Here is a 14,960-nt window from a genome sequence, read left to right as displayed (position 1 = left end):
TCGCATGGCTGTGGGAGCATTTAATTTTGCAAAATTCATCTGCCAAACAAACACACAACCTGCAACTTGTGTAATTCAATTTATTTGTAACGAATAGAGGAACCGGGGCGGAAAAACCTGTACGTTTATTTTCCCTACCAACGTAAAACCTTTTTATCATAATGCGATGTTTCGCTTTGCCTTAGTCACGCTTTCGTTCAATTTTCCATGCACTGACGGGAAATTTCATTTACGGGAAATATCGGATTATGAGAAAAGCTTTGCATACTGAAACTTTATGCACGTAATGTAGAGTAAATCCCATCTGCACCAGCAGCTCGCTACAAAATCGATACGAACGATCCCGAGATAACGAATGACCGTCCGGTCGTTTGTCTTACGTGGCTACATACTTCCAAACTGTATCAGCTTATCACATTCAGCTGTTCATGCTGTTCGCCAGAGTTACGTTGCTCTTTTATACTATCCAATATAATAGACCGCGACGAAACAGCACACTAATCTAAACTATTCTGCCCTGCAGCACCAAAAAACTCTTGTCTATTCTGTTGATTTAAAAGCCATAAGACTATTGTGACGATTTTTCGGTGCCCACACCCAGCTCGAGATGAAATCCGATTAAAGTCAAACTTAGCGATCGCAAAGCAAATGGTTCCTCGTTTAACTATGCGTGTGATATTGATCCGTCAAAGTACGACGGTGAAATCCCTAATTCAACCGAAGGTAAGCTGTACGCTGAACTTGTCTTACCGGAGGTATTAGAGTTGCCTGGTTATCAGAACGTGGTGGAGACGCGGGTACAATCATTGGGGAGTTAAGTTTCCGAATTTAAGTTTTTCCTTACTTTATCCCCCTTTCGGAACGTGGCATTCAAGAAGTTCGGATATGTGTTCCAGCCACAAAGGACAAGGAAGACTTATTTGTTCGCCACGTGAATGGTGAAAGAAAAGAAAACGAGAAAAAAAAAATCGAACGAAACGGTGTGTTCGAGTCGAAATTTTCGTCCGCAAATTGTTTAACAAAGTGATAATTAGATTTTTAATGGACTGCTGAGGTTTCTGTAAAATTATAATTATTACTAAGGCACGGCTGCTCCAATCGTAATTCTGAATTTTTTTTTATCTCCTTGGCGAAATTACCCCCTTAATTTAGAATTGTCTGGAATACTGCTCGATATCCTCGAGGGAATGCTGTTTCAAAGGGACCCATTTCCACCGCTGCTGCGCAGCACTGCAGGTGTACGTGGGTAGGTGGATGTATATATTTGCAGTGGAATCTCTCAAGATCTTGAAATGTTATTCTTTCCACAATATACCGTCATTCAACTGAAAAGCCATCAAACAGTCAAGTGTGGCTCCACGGTGTAAATGCTGGGGACTCGCGTAATTCGAGCGTTGATTGCGGTTAATTCGTTAGCAATTTAGCCTGGCCTTGACAAAAGCTATTAATTAGAGAGCTAAAAACTTTCGACCCTTCCATTGCGGAAATTCTCTGTGTAATATTCGAAAAAGCAAGCGCCACTTATCACGATACGAAGCGCTGTTTTGCATTAGGTACGCACCCTGCCAATTCCGCCCTCTCGTCTCAACTGTCTGGAGCCAGAAACCAGCCACTTAATCCTATCCACCATCCAACAACTCTGTAATAGGAGTACCACAGATGAAGTACGTCAGGTCAAACCACCCAGTCGGCTAAAGGGATCGCGCGTGAGAATCCTTTAGATCAACTCACCCCGTTCCGAAAAAACGCCCACGTTTTTCCACGTGCGGTGAAAATGGCGCTAACATCATTTCACCAGAGTAATTATTCGACTCGAAATTAAAGGTCAACCGTGATCCTGACGGGGGATTTCGCATTCTGCTGATCTATTATGTATAGCCAACTTGCATTGGGAGGATGTGCTTTCGCAATCGCAACCAGTTTTATTGGGATCATAAATCACGTGGTTGACGGATCACTGCTCGTTAGGTTGACGTTCTATGCGACCGCGCTAACTCGTTCGGCTGAGAAATTTTGCATCCGGAGTAATCGAGCGTGGGAAAAAGATAACACAGTATACCTTCGTCGAATATCGTAGGTAGAATAGAAAATTTTTCTCACCGCGTGATGATTGTCTGCGGCTTATCGAATCCACGGTTTTTACTGTGGTGTAAATCGAGCGAAAACTGAATTGCCAAACATAATGGGGATGATTTTTGGTATGAGATATATGAAACCCACGGGTTCGCCTATCTCGTTTCATCCGTTGTTCAGTCACTGCACGTTCATCACGTGAGAAAATTCAAGGCACAGATCACGCGTTGAGCTATTACCGTTGTATATATATACGAACGTATAAGTTTCTCCTTAATTAATTGATCGAGTGATTGATTGATTACACGCGGTAGCATCAATTCGAATCAAGTCCATTAAAATAACGAACAACGTTCCTCGTGCTCGACGCGCACCGACCGTAATCTGATCTCTGATTTTGCAACTGGTCTCTGGTTGGGATCGAAATTCGAACGATCGATCGGATTTCACTGCTTCACCGCAATCATCCAAGTGTTAAATAAAATAATGATTCATCAGCTCGGTGAATCATTCGGGTACTCTCGAAGAGTTTTGCCATCACGAACGTTGTTTTGTTCAGTTTCAACTCTCCTAGGATCTTTCCCCATGCGGGAAATTGAATTGGCTTCTATATCAGTTGCGAAGAGCTGAGGGGAGAGGTGCTTCGTTGCCTATCTTCGAGGTCTATCCAATCGTTCTCTTACATTTACACATACGCCTAAGGTTCGCCTAGGTGTGGCGCAGCACGGAGGGGGTGATTTATAACACACGAAATTATTGAAATCGGAAATCCAAAATATCGCGAGTGCATTGACTCCGCTTTCGCCAGCTGAAATTCGAATTACGAATAAGAACAAGGTGCTCTTGGCCGAACGACGGCCCTACGCAAACGGCGTTAAGGGTCGATCATCATCGTACATGTCATGTTGTTATATGCTATCACATATCGGGTGGCATAAACAGCGCACGGTTTTGTACCCTGTACTATTACGTCTCGTGAATCATATCCAATGTGGTGTAGGTATTATGCAAGACACTGTTCACTAATAACACGATGATTTCTTTATCTTGCACGAATTTTCTCGACACGTGTATATTACCTTTTATTTCGTGTAAAATACTGCTTAGATATTGGCAAATATTTCCGTGAAATTTATGGATCTTGGAGCAGCGGCTACTTTTTTTTACGTTGTTACTGACCGAGTGATCGAGTTAGCTTTGTGTGCCACCAGGTCTATTTCAGCATATGAGAACGGTGCGTTCTACGTATAGTGTTTACGAATAGAGCCTCGTGGCGCAGCAAATCGAACCCCAAGGTTCCTCCTTCCTTGTTTATACGGAAGGAGAACAAACGACGCCCCCCCCCCCCCCCTCCCCCCTGCTGATCCGAAATTAAAGAGGACCTATCGTATTGACGAGCTATCACGCTGCGGCCCGTCCAATCCTCGGTAAAACAAATTGCCGTTAGGTTGCCGCAGAAATCGATAATACCAGTGTGTGGAGAGAGTGGTGATGCATTCGGGGGTAGATTTTATCTTCGACGCGGTATATATTCAGCAGAAATTTACGCAAATTCGAGAATATTGAAACTCGAGTTTTTGTAACATGTAGAAATTTCTTGCGAAATCAGCTTTTACGAAGCTGAAACTATAACTACTCGATGGTATTCAATCTACCTCTGTCTCTCCGTGAGCGGTAAAAAGTTCTTTAAAATGTAGAGTATATGGGCATGCCGAAGGTAAAACAACAGCGTCGATTTATGCAATTTTCCGATATAACGTTCGCCACGCCTGCTGCGACCACCTATATCCACAGCCTATACACGACGCCAGGAAATTTCCGAATACTTTTACCCGTAAATTCTCGTTTATCAGAGGAAATTCCACTGAGGGGTGCTCTTCCCCCACTCCCCCTTTTACTCTCTCTCTCTCTTTCTCTTGCCAATCCTGCCAACAAATAGTCAATTCTAACGATCGGTAGTTAAAAGTCCCTCCTTAAATGTGATGAATTTATAGAACGTGCTTTCCCTCTGCTATTATTCACGATAGGAAGTCAACGCAGATGCTAAAAATAACAGCAAATATCTGCCATTTTTTGTCTCTCAAACGACTTATGATCAATTGATTATTTTACATTTCCTAGATCGATAGCAGCTTCTGCTTTCAGAGCAAAATATGTGCCACGATTGGTAGTGATCAAAATCATTTGAGAATTGAAATAATCGATGGTTCAAACCTTTCGTCCCGCACTTGTTGGATATTGAGTACTTTGTCGTATTTCCAATGTCTTTCCAGAATCAAAGAAATTTTTTCTAATAAGCGTTAATTTTAATTTGAACAAAAATTATCTTCGAGTTCAACATACAATCGCTGCCCCTCCTTGACGTATCAATACAGTTAAATTAACGCTTATATTTTCGCCCATTTCAGTCGGAAAATTTAATCTCTTCAATGTCCCGAGACTCAAGGTGAGTATCTTTCGGGCGCGAGCCTTTGTTTACGTGCTCCGATTTCGGTATCGCGTATCTACAGTGTGTCCTTTTTTTCCATATCAGCTTAGGGCGTTGGTGTTCAGTTTCACATCGCTGTACATAATCCAGTTCAAAAAGCGTTTTTTAGAGCTTTGACAGAGTACTTGTCTGAAAGACTGCCGAGAGTGTTCCGTTTAATCTCCGCATCTTCCCATCGCCTCGAGTTGTATATCTAGATCATAAAATCGATACCTTCCTCTGATCCGCGGATGCTTAACGCTTAACACTTGACTCACACGCCCTTACGCCACAACTCCACGTGACGAAAGCACGCGGAGCTACTGCAATTGCATCTTCGAAGGATAAAGTGATCCGCCGATCGCTGTTAAACCGTAAAAATTAAAAGTCACGGTGTTTGTAAGAAAGTCGCGAAACCCAATATACCACCGTGGAGGGCAATCAATTTGTAGGGCACATATGTGTGCTATCCAGCGGTGGGCTCGATGCAGGCGGCGGGTGTTTCGAAGGCTTTGAAAAGTCGGGCGTCGGGGCGCCTGCAGGGTGTCAGGACGCCTGCGCCCGACGCTGCCCCAGAATGCCGTCCCAGTGTGCCAACCGCACCGTGTCAACGACGCACGCCGGCCAGTGCTGTCTTCGACCTCTTCCCTGCAGGAAGGTCCGCAGAGCGTGCAGCTTCGCAACTTTCTCTATACTTTCCTCCTCAAATATTTCGCACTCTCTCTACCGTCGTTGCATAAATTATTACCATCTTGACGAACGTCTCCAAAATATTTTGCACACCTGTCGTACAAACGGCTTTCGACACTCTTTTTCTGTTTAACGCAATTACAGAAAATCTGGATATCAATTCTGCCCGTTACTTCCGTTTCTTTCAAATTTAATTCTCTACAGAAGAGTACGAGATGCTGAAGTTAAAAACGTTTTAACTTATCGAGAAAATTGTGTGAAATCAAGGAGCAGAATAGCTGGTGCACATCAGTGTTGACAGGACACCGGTACTCGAAACCGGGATCCTCGTGAGCGCGTTGAACGCAGTCGTGATTATTGAGACCTCAAGTAAGCTTGATATCACCTTTTCACTTAGAACTTATTTAGAGCTAGAGTAGACAGTTTCCAGACAAGCCCCAAGTCCTTTTACCCGTAGTGAACCGGAGCAGGGATAATCCGCAGGGATTCAACCGCGGCGTAAATAACCACCATCCCCTGTCACATGTCGGTCCCTCCTTGTTTCTCTCTTTTTGAAAATCGCCTCTTCTCGGTACGTGCTCGTATCTCCAAGCGTAAAATTGACACCGAGTGTCACGTTGCGATCGCGTTTACCGTCCTAAATGAAATCTCGCCTGGAGATACGAGTACTCTGCAGTACTTGACGGACGAGATAAAGTTCCCCGTTTGAGAAAACGACTCTCCTCATCTCTCAACTTACTTCTCATGCCGCTGCAATATCGCCATGTGCTCCGGAAAACGCGTTCATCTTCATTTTCTCAAGTCTAATCCGCCCGGGATATCCAGTCTGATCCACACTGCACCTTGACTCAGACCATGGCCTGGATAAAGCGGGTTAGCTACCCGCGACCCGACGGCGACGGCGACGTCGCTTCGTCTTCGTCAAGTTTTGGCAGTTTAGGCGGGAGCGGAAGCATTGTTGTCGCGAATTAGATCCTCGGAGGAGGTTTGCTATGGCTTCAACGGCAACGAAATGGTCGCGTGGTGTCCCATCGAGGGTGGCGAGAATGAATTTGGACGCGTAACAGCAGCCCGCTTACATTGTAGGTCTCAACACGATGGCACATGGCTACGTAATACGTATCTGTGGTAAATGGGCGCAGCGTATAGCCTGCCGGAAATCGATTCCCCCTAGTTTGAAGACCAACGTTTGTCCGCCGTTTCACCGGGCTGTCTAAAACAACGTCCTAGTTCAGCTTGTTGCGCACAATTCAACACGCGTTTAAATTTCGTGTCAGCACGCTGAAAGGCGACCGAGTAACCCGAATTACCGAATCCAAACCTGATCTGAAGCCGACTGAAAACGGCGAAGGTAACAGGATACGAGCCGTGCGACGCAGCGTCGGAAATATATTTTTTTTTTTCCAAACGGATTATCGGACGGGTGAAAAATTGCCCACGTGGCTGTGCGGTTTCGTCGGCAACGAGGCATCTGAATATTGATTGGGAACGTACCGGCCTCAGTAGGTTACACGCGAGTTTCGTTCAGTAAGTTTTCATCCGAAACGCAGGCAGGAGGGTGGCTGAGCGGTGAATCGGGGTGAATCGGTGCGCTCGCGCCTCCGCGAGGCGGAGGTCGTTCACCCCGGAGAAGATGCTTCATCTCCCGTCTACCCCTGCAGCATCCTCTGCTCCCCAACGGCGCCGGGAAGCGTCGCGCGACACGTTTTCACCCACTTCAACCAAAACTGTGCGATTTCTCGGCCTCTGTAACCTGGGAGAGAGGAGAGAGAGAGAGAGAGAGAAAGAGAGAGAGAGTGGAGTCCAACCGTTGCAGATATATCTGTTCTACACGTTTCAGGAAAATAGGTCACTCTCGCTTCCCCTCGCCCCTTGATTGCGCAATATTTTTACGTCGCGTTCATTTATCCCCTGACGAACCCTGCGGAACTTCGAAAGAATATATCTCATCTCGAAAACAAGCGGCGCAAATTTTTGCCCAGTAACTCGATGATCGTCTTTTTTTGCCCCTCGGTAATTAGGCGCTTTTTTATATTCTTCGTACTTCATTTGCGATGGAAATCAGGCCTCGGTTGTATTTTTATGTATTCCTGGACGAGACGAGCGGACGCGAAATTTGTTTCGATTCCGTTCTACCACAATGCATGCGAGTGATGTTTTTTTTCGATGAAATGAAGCTTTTTTAATTTGTGCGAAAATTTTTCGCTGTCGGCTGGAATTAAACCTTGAAGGTAGATTTTAATTGCCTGAAATTGAACGAGCAACTATTTTACTCTGTTTCAGGAATACTGCAGCAGTTTTTCGTCGAGTGAGTTTCTGCGTATCCTCGCGAAGGAAGAGGAATTGAAAAAGAAAACTCTTATCCAATCAATATGAAAGTGTGTTACGATTCGCTTTCAAAGATATCGGGATTGATGTATACGTGATTGGATGAGGCGCACAGCATAAATCCTTGTGAATAAATGAAAATGGTGAAAAATCAATAAATATCAGTATAATAAATCTCTTATTGTTGTGCGGGAGCCAATTTCTCCTGAATTGTGCTTAACGATAAGAAATCAAGCTTGTGTGTGGCGCTAACGCGAATTACTCTATCATCACTTTTTGCAAGAAGTCAACTTGCCAATAAACGAATCAAAAAGGAAGAGAAAAGAAAAAACTGTTTTCGACTTTGATCCGAATTCCGAGCCGCGCAAACACCGAACGGGCATCCGAAACGAGCGAGGCTTGACATCTTAACATTTCCGAGAGATTGCTTTCGGCAGTAACGCAGAGGTGACAACTCGCGGAGCTACCAAAACAACCAGAACAATATCGGCGAGGAGGAGAGCGACGCGCGTCTTTTGAGAAATCGGAAGTGCGGATCGTGGAACAAAGGCACGAATATGTCCTGAGTCCTGATGGGGCGCTGCGCACCCCGAGAACCAGCAACTCCCCGAAGAGGGGAAACGCCGGAGAGCTTTAGGAGAAAAAGTGATAGAATTGACACGGATTACTAAAAGGGCCTCGTGACGGAGGGGCTTCGCACAGCCCTGGCGCGGCTGCGGCAATGCTCGGGTAGTTCGCTGCCCAACTCCCCAAATCCACCCGCAACCCCGGAACACAAAGCGCACGTGAGTATCAACATCGAGCACCACCCGTGTGGCGGGTTCAATTTTTCCCCCTGAATCTGTTCCGAATCCTACAGTTTTTTCGCTTACTCGTGCATGATTCATGATCGATGAATGCGATCCTGTTTTCGAGTTACATTTTTTCATCAAGGCTCGTTCCGTCGTCCATCTGGCCTTATTTTCTCAACCATCGATCGATCAATTTACTTGTCACGTATTGCGATGCCCGCCGTTGTTCTCCCTTGACTCTGTGCGAAAACCACATGCTGACCACGTCTTCGTTTTGGTTTGCGCAAAAATTTTCAATTTCAATATAAAAAATTTATCACCCTATACTGCGTAATACTTACCCGAAAAAGCATTCGTCGAGGTGGAGACATATACAAACTAGGTCGTCCTTGTGATAGCACAATTTGCTATAAAGAATGTCTAGAGTAGAAGTATAAGAGTGAACTTGTTCACGAAATGCAAATATCAGACGTATTAAAGCTAAGTGTACGCGGTATCTACGTGCAGCGTAATATTCGGTGTATCGCGTCTAGCTTTGTATACATGTGGCGCGAGCTCCATGCTCGACAGAATAATCTATTCTATTTCTACAGTGAGATTTTATTGATATTGTTATCGCTCTGCTGTGCATTCTAAAGGCAGAGAATATTTTGATAAAAATCTAGTTCTCGATTCTCCTGAAATATGTTGCAAAGCTAATGTCTCACAGCGGACGATAGTCGAGGGTCAGTGATTCGAGTCAAGAGTACAAAGCCTGTCATCAGTCTGCGAGAAAGCCTACACTATCCGACTGATGCCAGTTTCGAAGCTTCTAGCTTAATTTAATGGCAAGTGGAGACGTTTGATGCGTCAGTGAAAGGCTTTTGAGGCGAAGCTTTTAGGCTCAGTGGTAGGCGGAGTGGAACTAGTCCGTTTGAAAAATGTTGGAGCGAAAATTTGAAAGGAAGTTTAATCGGCAAAACGCATTGAGAAGATTGGATCATTCCCCCTTCCTCTATATTTTTTCAGGACAGACTACAGATTTCAAGGCCATTTCCGTCTTACCTGGCATTTGTAGACTCGAATAATTTTCGCTCTTATTTTCATCACCGACACCGCAACGACGATATTATTTTTGGCACGAAGACGTTGATAGTTTTATGCGGAGAAAAAAAAAAAAAATTACACGCGTTGGCGTAGCGAATCAGCTGCCGCAGTCTTCCGCAGCTCGGTATGTGAATTTATGCGAACCAATTTCCATGAAACTTCCATTGTTCGTTTTTACCCGTTGTAAGAGTACCTAATTTACGGCTCTGCAAGTAATTCCGAGACCTTTAAATACCTGAAGGTTGAAGCGTTTAAACGACCACGTTCATTTGTTTCCGTTTGCAATTTCGACTTCATTCCTCATCGCGCATTCAAAATAATATATGTCACATATACATATATATATATCCTGATATTTTATGAGTTCTTATGGGTCTGCAGTCCTGATTAACGAAAACGGCAACCTCGTCATGTTATTCAAACAGTTAGTAACGAAGAATTAAGGTCGAATTCAATTTCGATTCTAGTCTTTTCCCAACCACATACAGTTTAAATGGACAAACAGCTTTCACGCAGAATTTTTATTCGCACGCGTGTAATCTAATATTTTACCTCTTACTTACCTATTATCACCGTTGCCCATCGTTCCCGGAAATTCACACCGAATTATCGCATTTACTCACGAACAAGGACTCACTGCGAGCACATAAAGTCGGCGTCGTAACAACAGCGGATGGAATATAGGCCGCAGACCCCTTGGCGACTGGCCCGCCGTAACTGGCAGCCACTACTTGTAGTCGTCTGACTCACGCTCGTTTCTACTGCCGGACCAAGCATGGCGGGCACTACTTGTGAAGCCGGCCCAAACTCTGCAAGTAGTAGTAAGCAGTCGTCTGACCCGTGGCGTTCGTTTCTACTGCCGGACTTGGGAACGAGATGTCCGAAAGACGTTGGGCAGACGCCAGGAAATCCCTTATATTGCAGTGCAACTTCAACACTTTTTAACTTGAACGGCATCTGAGAGTGAAGTTTTGAAAAATACGGAATAATTGATTGTTTCAACAAATGCGTGAATGATGTCAAAATCTCGGAATACGTGGATCCCAATGGGAATTGAAGAAAACTTTTCGGAATCACCTTGTAATACAAATGGAAGTATCGTTTAGCACCTGAGAACACTTGCTTTTTTCAGAATAAAAAAGAACAAATTTTCAATTAATGAAAAGTAGGTTTTCTCAAGTGGAAAACTTTGATTCCAATTCGATTTGGATGGGGTTGCAAAAAGTTTTATGGAAATACACGCGGGATCCGCGTAGTCTGAGGTGAATATCTAGCGCGTTTTGACTAAATTCTGAGACCCCGACTAATCGAAGGTCGAATTTAACTTTCTCTGTAGAAACTGTGTGTCTTTCCAATCGGTGCAGTGACCACAACGACTCACATTTTTGTCTTTCTTAGGATTTTTTACAGGGACTTTCGTAACTGTTTCAAGTAAAAAAAAGAAATCTCGATTTTACGCATCACGAGTATGGAATTGTTATGAATATGTGTTAAAGTTATGCAACAGAGCATTAATTATTCGTAAATTACGTGAGTATAATTAATTACCCACGTCAAGGTTTTACCCCGGACCTTATAAGCAATTACGAAAATGTTGGGGAGGGGGAATTTTGTAGGTGTGGAAAATTTTTGTCCAAAGTTTACCCTTCCCGACCGGCTTATCAGCGTGCAAACGACGACGGCGGGGTCTCGGGGGAATGGTCAAATAGAAAAAACACCGGACCACGAATTGTTGAGATTGAAATCAACTTGGATTTACATCGCCTAACGAATTCACGGTAGAAATTTATTGCCTCTTGTAAGCAAAATTTATCGAACCGATCGAGACCGCGGTAACGGAAAACGAATGCTTACTTAACATGATAGGAAAATTCCCGTTAATACATATCTACGAGCCGCCTGGCTGATTCTACACGCTGTAAGTTTATGAAAAATGAAATTATACCAACGACACAACAGAATTGAGAAACACTTATTTTACCTACACCTTTGTCATTCGTGTTTGCATATGTAAATTTGCAAAGTTCGATAAGCGGTCCATATATACATATCAATGATCGTCACGAAAGCTGTTTGATACCAGTTCTAGCATGCGGTGTGAAATTATTCACTTAGATTAGAATTGTAATTATTATCGTTGTGGATGTATATGTGAAGAATAAATCTATAACGCATTTGAATAAAGAGAATTTGAAAATTTTAAAGGTGATCATCAGATTTGATGATTTTTTAACGTAAGTTCTCCGAAAGAGAATTCTTTTTTAAACAAATTTTTTATAATTAATTACAACATTTCTGATGTGAGACCAAGAAGAGAAACTTCCCCAAGATTTAAAAAATGGGATTGTAAGCTTCGCAGTGAAATCAGATATTTCTTCACATTTACTGTTTACAACAGCTAGTATAAATTATCTCTTCGGACTCCAAAATGTCACGGGGAGAAAATCCCGTACCCTACGTTGCCTGCTATCTGCCTACGCCACCCCTGCGAGGTTGTAGATTAGGGAGGCATGTATATTTTACAATGGTATATTTTTCACGTCCGCACTTTTACCAAGCCATCCAGCTGAAATGATCCTACGTGATTCGTGGTCAATATACTTGTGGCAATTTTCAAATACAAAAATCGAATAACGGTACCTTGTGCTTTTTATGGAGAAAAACATTGTTGGACATTTTTCATTTCAGCTAAGGTGGGAAAGAATTCACAAACTTGTAATACCTTACGCAAGCAGCAAATTTATACAGCTTTGCGGGTTTTTTTCCACATTGAACGTCAGCCAAGATTGAAAGATCTCAGAAGTTCCCTAACACCGTTTGCTCCTTCTGTTTGTACGTAAATTTAGTTTACTCACGAGCTAGAGAACGGGTCTTTTCGGCGGAGCGTTGTCCTTGCAAACAGGACCGCTATACCGGACCATAAGTAAACGTTAAATATTTTTTCTCCTCGGCGACAAATTCCAGTCACAGAATACACATCTGAGAGATAAACGCGTAGACTTCGTATGTGTATCACTGAACATTTTCTCATTTTATTTTCTACGACAGTGTGAAAAGTGTTTATCAAATTCGTACAAACAATCCCCCTTCAAACATTCACTTTTCTTCATCTGTTCGTTGCTGTGTTTACTCCAGTCAACCGGGAGTGAACGAAACAAAAAAGAGAGATCGATATATAAAAATTGACTGGAAAAAGAATAACAGTTTCTTTCTAGAACTCCGGACGGAGAAAGCGACTTCTGCTAGTTTGATACACTTGAGAAAGGGGTTTCTTTTTCCAATTTGCCAGCTGTCGAAGTGGGCGAACGTCGTGGAGGGCAGGGCGAGGCCTAAACAGGGGAAATAAATTCAAAGTACACAAAAGTGATCGATTCGTCCTCCGGAAATTGAGTACGTTGTGAACGTTACCCTCCAATTATTAGGTTACTCTGTGTGTACTCCGAGCGCTATGTAGAGCACTAAAAGTTGCAAGCGACGTAAAACCCTTGTTAATTAACCAGCTCCGGGATAGTTAAACTAATTTCAACCGTATATATATAGGTATAACGTCGAGTAGGAAATTAAAACGTTATACCCACGCACCAGCATTTTACGCTGTGTTTTACGGTACATGGAGGTTCTCAAAAATAAAAGGGTGGTGACGTGGTTTTTGGATGCCTTGGAGAATTCCGAGACTCCGTTTTCCGCCGCGATAAATTTCCTCCTCCGAAGGTTACGACTATCGCGGTTGCCGCAGGTATCGGGCACCTCCAAAGCCGATCGGTGGTAATAAAACTGAACTTGACTTTTCAACGCGAGGTTTACACCGTTTGTGGAAAAGCGAGTGTTTTTTACTCGTATTTTTCTTTCCTCCTTATTTACTCTTTTTTTTCATTCATTTTCTTATTCAGACGTAGATTTACTTTGCCTTCTCGAGCAAACCGGTATTTCAAAGGGTTGATCTCTGACCTCTCCAAGGTCAGTCGAGGGCACGATTTCTCGGGTTATTTCATTTTTTTAGACGTGTGTTTCTTACCTCGCAAAACACAGCTGTGCAAACATGCACAGTCGTGTCGCAACTATACCGTAATAAAGCTGAGAGAGAAATGAGAGGAAAGAAGACTATTCTCGTGAATTGTTACGCGGTTTGGCTCCGATGAAACGAATGTTTATTGAATTGAACGAAAAATACGGTTGGGTTGAATTTATGCTACCGGCGTCTCATCCGCGTCGTAGGAATCCAGGGATGGAGCGGAATGGGTTTGCAAATCAGTCGGCGAGGCTGCAGGATCGTTCTTTCTCTAAAACTTTGAGTGTTTCAGTAGCATTCTCATGATCTCAACTACTGCCGAGGCGGAATGAAGACGGCGTGGAGAGCAACGGATGAAAAGGGTCGACGCGTTCCGTGAGAATATTGAAGAATATTAAGCGATGTCTTCACGGCGGCAATTCAGAGAAACGGAAGCAATAACGGTAGCAATTTCCCTGCACTTCGTGCGGCAGAAAACCGTATCCCGTATATTATTTCTCGCGAGTAAAGGGAGCAAGTTAATCTTGTTTTTAATTTGTCTGTTTGCTTTCGATCGATTGTCTTCGCTGCAGCTGCGCTGAAATATTAGATTACACGGAGCTCGTGATTATTCTGCTTGTGCAGTTTTTCATTAGCGTACAGAAATTCGGCAAAATCTCTCCCTCCCTGTATATATAGGTTAACGGAAATATTCTCTTCATTCGTGTAATTTTTCTGCTCAGGTATTATGTATACATTTTCGTCATACTGGATCGGAAAAGATATCGACGTACATGTTCCAAATTAATTCCCCGGCTCTTTGGCTTTGGCTAAATGCGGCGTCTACGTGACCTGGCCCTCGCTTAACCAGCCACCCCAATAACGTGAAACGAATAAAAGACCACGGAGCACTCAACGTTATGGTACAGCCGGATTGAAAAATAACGGCACGATTATAGTGTGGGTTCAGTCTGTTTTGCTGGGTCGATGTAGCGGAGGAACTTATTCCAAGGTTTTAGCGAAGACGTGTTTTTCGATTCGCGATATCTTCGTGCTACGATGCTGCAATTCAATGCGTAGTAATACGTATTTTTATATTTATTTTTTTACTAGGCACGCTATTTTTTGTGGTATTTGATATTTACATGAAAATTCAGATTCTTACGGAGTAAAAATATTTTCGATATCGAAAAACCGTTTTTAACTGCATATTTACTGTGAAAATTATATTCTTCGTGGAATGGGATTTGCGTAACAAATGAATCACGTTTTTTCTCGCAATACACTGGGCTTCGCTACTTGGGTTCATCAGGCCCTCAAGTAATCTCGGTAATACACGTTTCTGTCGCTTACGGTTATCAATGTCACGTTAAATGAAACGAAGTTACAAACAATCCGAGTTCTCATCAGTTTTTCAGTATCGCTTTATATTCGCGGGTTTAATTCGGAATAACTTCGTCTGAAATTATACATAGTGTGTTGGTTTATGAAATGATACAATATATTGTAAAAAAGAAAAAAAATTGTCAATACACTC

General features: G+C 43.1%; 1 protein-coding gene across 1 annotated transcript in view; it reads left to right on the top strand.

Moving 5' to 3' along the window:
• The first annotated feature begins 5,193 nt into the window (after positions 1-5,193).
• LOC124406627 overlaps positions 5,194-14,960 on the top strand; it is a 77,946-nt gene continuing 68,179 nt past the window's right edge. The window contains exons 1-2 of the mRNA XM_046882105.1: positions 5,194-5,599; positions 7,514-8,343. The gene's annotated coding sequence lies outside the window, so the exon portion shown is untranslated. The remainder of the gene's footprint in view (positions 5,600-7,513; positions 8,344-14,960) is intronic.

This window comes from Diprion similis, chromosome 6 (genome assembly GCF_021155765.1).
Source record: "Diprion similis isolate iyDipSimi1 chromosome 6, iyDipSimi1.1, whole genome shotgun sequence".
Taxonomy (NCBI): Eukaryota; Metazoa; Arthropoda; class Insecta; order Hymenoptera; family Diprionidae; genus Diprion; species Diprion similis.
Note: the sequence above shows the minus strand (reverse complement) of the source record. Positions and strands in the feature narration are given on the sequence as shown.